The sequence below is a fragment of the Mus pahari genome, chromosome 5, assembly GCF_900095145.1.
Source record: "Mus pahari chromosome 5, PAHARI_EIJ_v1.1, whole genome shotgun sequence".
Taxonomy (NCBI): domain Eukaryota; kingdom Metazoa; phylum Chordata; class Mammalia; order Rodentia; family Muridae; genus Mus; species Mus pahari.
In genome coordinates, this window is record NC_034594.1 from 139,783,812 (window position 1) to 139,788,123 (window position 4,312).

Sequence of the window (4,312 nt, forward strand, 5' to 3'; positions counted from 1 at the left end):
TTCTGAAGGTCCTGAGTTCAAATCTCAGCAATCACATGATGGCTCACAACCACCCTGTCTAGAAAAACGAAAGAAAGAAAGAAAAAAAGAAAAAAAAAAAGAAGAAGAAGAAGAAGAAGATAAGACAGGGAGAGGAAATTCTAGGTAAAGGAGAAACCACATTAGTAAACAAGGAGATTTTAATGTGTGAGCTGTGTTTGGAGAATAAGTCATTGTCACTGGTGTCAGTGGGAGTGGTACCCTTTAAACTTAAGCCAAGTTTCAGTTGGGTGAGAAAATTGAAAAATGTTTGAAAAAATGGGTAAAATTTGTGGCGTTTGAAGTAGTTAAAATTTAGCAGGTCACAGCCGATCATATAAATAAGGCCTTAGGTAGCCCAGGCAGGCCTCACATTTCTGATGCCTCACCCTTAGCTCCCCAATTACTGGGACTTTGAATGGTTCTATAAAAGCACAGTTGGTATCCAGTACTTTTTGTTAGTTTGTTTTGTTTTATGAGGTGGTTCTCATTTAGCCCTGGTTGGCTTTGAACTGAGGATGACCTTGAGCCGATTCTCCTACCTTCCAAGTGATGGAACTATAGAAATTCAGAACCCTAAGCTATACCTAACTTGGCTTCTAAGAGTTTGTACAGCTAGCTTTATTCCTATATCCTTCTTATTTCCTTATATCTTTATAAGTTTTTGTTCTGTTTTGGTTTGTGTTTAATTTTAGACAGGGTCTTATATAGGCCAGGCTAGCTTTGAACTTCTTAGTTGAGTTTGACCTTGAACTTCTGATCCTCCTGTTTCTGCTCACTAAGTGATGGAATCACAGTTATTCACCATAAAGTCAGTTTATGGGGAGCAGGGACTGCACTCAGGGCTTTGTGTATGGTAAGCAAGCACTCTACCAGTTGAGCTGCACTCCTCAGCTCCCCTTGCATTCTTCCCCCCTAAATTATCCTATGTAAGGGGCTCAGAGCATAGAGCTGTGATAGAGTTCATGCCTGGCATGCCCAAAGACTGGAGTTCTACCCTCAGCAGTGAAAAATACGTCATTTGGTTCACATAGAAACCATTGTGGTTGGTTATAAAAATGTTTCCACCTTATGGGACAGGAGATTGAGACCCAGGAAGTTAATGATAGACTTACAACATAAGAAAACAAAGAACTGGAGACTAAACCCAGACATTTGTTTTTGAGCCTAGACTTTGAAAATTACAGTTCACCATCCTTTATTCAAAGTTGATAATGTTGGCTCGTCATATTTAAACTAAGTTCATTATATTTACCTTCACAAAAATGACCTTCCAGGATTTTCTTACCTTGGTAACTTTATGCTTTTAGCAGGGAAATCCAAAAATCTTTTTAAAAAAAGTAATAACGTTTGGTTTCTTTGGTGCTTGTGTCTACTTGCTAGCATAGACGTGCTGCTAGAACATGGTTCTTTGTGTTCACGTATGTACCTGTGTGATTGGAGAAGTGACTGGTTTGAGGCTTTTTGGTTTGATGTGTTTTAGGTTTTTTTGGCCTTGACTGAAAACTTGCTGTGTATCTCTGGCTGCCCTTGACCTCCCAGCTGACCTTTCTAGTGTAGGGGTTACAGGTGTAAGGCACGCTTCCTTTGTTCAAGCATTTGTTATTCCTGCCTGTAGTTCATTATCAAAGCCTGTACCTGTTGTCCTCTTGAATGGTTGAATCTTTTTATATCTTCCATACCTGCCAGTCCACCTATTCTAAAGTAATATGTTTCGTTGAATCTCTTGCAGCACCTTATGTGTCTGCCCTCAGTTATTCAGATTTACTTTGTAGGGTACATGTAGCGTTCTTTTTCAGAACATAAATCTGGTTATGTTACTCGTCTCCTTTATATGGCTTTTAGGATAAAAGACCCGTGTGCTGGATGGAATGGCACATGTCTGTAATTCTAGTATTCAGGAGTCTGAAACAGGGAGTCCTCAGTTTGAGGTTAGTTTGAGCTACATAGCTAAGCCCAACTTCAAGAAAACAATAGACAGACTTGGTACATGCCTTAAAGGCAGGAGTATCTCTGAGTTCCAGGTCAGTCTGGTCTATATAACAAGTTTCAGGCCAGTCAGGGCTGCATAGAGAGACCATGTCTCAAAAAAAAAAAAAAAAAAAGGAGGAGGAGGAGGAGCAGTAGTAGTGTGGTGGCTCTCGTTTCTGGCAGCCTGGTCCACATAGTGAGTTCAGGACAGCCAAGGATTACATAGTGATGAGAACATGTAGAAAGGAAGGAAGGAATGTGGGTAGATATGGCCTTAGCCCCCAAGAGATGGAGCCGCAGTTAAGAATACTTTCTGGGGCCGGGCGTGGTGGCACATGCTTTTAATCCCAGCACTTGGGAGGCAAAGGCAGGTGGATTTCTGAGTTCCAGGTCAGCCAGGGCTACACAGAGAAACCCTGTCTTGAAAAGACCAAAAAAAAAAAAAAAAAAAAAAAAAGAAAGCTTTCTGTTCTTGTAATATTACTCAGTACCCACATCATGTGGCTCATGGCTGCCTGGAATTCCTGCCTGGAATTGTCCTCTTTTGCCTCTGTGGGCATCTGTACAGAAGACATGGTGCACATACAGACAAACACACACACACACACACACACACACACACACAAATTTTTTAAAAACCTTTTAAAAAAAGGTATGACCCAGTAAAGCTCAGGAAAATAAGATTCTTTCTTCCCTTCTTTTCTGACTGTTTGCTTGTTTGTTTTTGTGGGGTTTTGAGGTAGCAGTTTACTATGTACTTCAGGCTTGCTTTTAAGTTGCAATCTTCCTGCCTCAGCCTCTGCTAGAGTGGCATTACAAGGGTATACTATGGTGTCTGGCTTTCCTGAAGCCACATCTTACCTCATATTCTTTCTCCTGTGTTCTTTGCCTGGTTTCCTAGGGCCCTTTTCTAACTTCTGAATGGGGCTTGGATTTTCCTACTGTTGGTTCTTAGTACTTGCTATTCCTTTCATTGTAAACCTTTTCCCTTTGTGTTTTTTAGTAAACTCTTAGGCTTATTTAGTCACCAGACAGAATCAGATCTTTGTAGTTTCTGATTTATCCATAGGCCTCTCCTTGGAGCGCTTGCCGCAGTTGTGGTCACCTCCTCCTATCTTCCCCTTCACCAGGTTTATCTGTGTAGCCCTGGCTGTCCTGGAACTGACCCTGCAGACCAGGCTGGCCTTGAACTCAGATTCACCTTCCTCTGCCTCCTGAGTGCTGCAATTAAAGGTGTGCACCACCGCCCTCTGGCCACAGTTGCACTCTTTCCGTATCTGTGGACTATGGTTATTAGGGTTAGGGTTTTTTGCTCAACTCCATTGTAATGTCTGTGAAGACGAAGAAGTAGTATGTCTCGCCCTCAACGTGCTCTGAGAGAGCTGTAAAGGTTAACAGGCTGCAGAATAAAGTCTCTGTTTTCTGAGACGTTTGTTACCATCACATACTAGTTAGCATGTGCTGGTGTCGTAATATAAAATTTACTATCATGTTTACTTCAATGAGTGTTCTCATATTTTAGCCATGGATTTTTTTTCCTTAAGATTTTTAGGCTTTTCATTACTGTCTATTATTTTTACATTAAGTTTATTTACATTTTGGAAGCAAATGAAAAGTTTACTTCAGTCTGGGCATGGTGGTGCACAGCCATAATTCCAGCACTCTGGAAGCAGAGCCAGGCAGGTCTCCTGAGTTTGAGGCCAGCCTGATCTGTAGAGTGAGTTCCAGGCCAGTAACAGTGAATCCCTGATTCAGAAAAACCAAAACCAAAACAGCGACTGGAGAGATAGCACAGAGATTAAAATACTTGTTGGTCTTGCAGATGACCTGGGTTCAATCTCCAGCACATACGTAGTGTTCACAGACATCTCATAACCTAGTACCAGGGGATCTGATGGATCCGACGACACCCTTTTCTAAATAGGCACCAGGCACACACATTGTGCACATAGGTACATGCAAGCAAAATACTCATCCACATAAAGAGAAAGTAAATCTTCAGTTTACTTTGTTTTATATCTTAATTAAGTCGCAGAATTGCTAGGTAATGCTTCAATCATAATTTTCTGTAGTTCATTACTATGATTATTTGGAGGTAAATTTATATTATTTGTAATTCTACTATCAGTTGACGTCTTTGATCATTGCTGTATGTAGAGTTTACCATGATAGGTATAATACAAAAAGAATGGGTGTGGATTCTGACTTCTGAAATTTATAACTAACTGGACAGCTGTTTTTTGGTTTTTATTTATTTATTTATTTGTAAGTATTTATATGTAAGTACACTGTAGCTGTCTTCAGACACTCCAGAAGAGGGCAC

The 4,312-nt window shown here is 40.6% G+C and overlaps 1 protein-coding gene across 1 annotated transcript in view; it reads left to right on the forward strand.

Annotated features, from left to right (window-relative positions):
* Positions 1-4,312, forward strand: part of Tmco1 (transmembrane and coiled-coil domains 1) — a 24,367-nt gene that overhangs the window by 1,339 nt on the left and 18,716 nt on the right. The gene's annotated exons all lie outside the window — the stretch shown is intronic.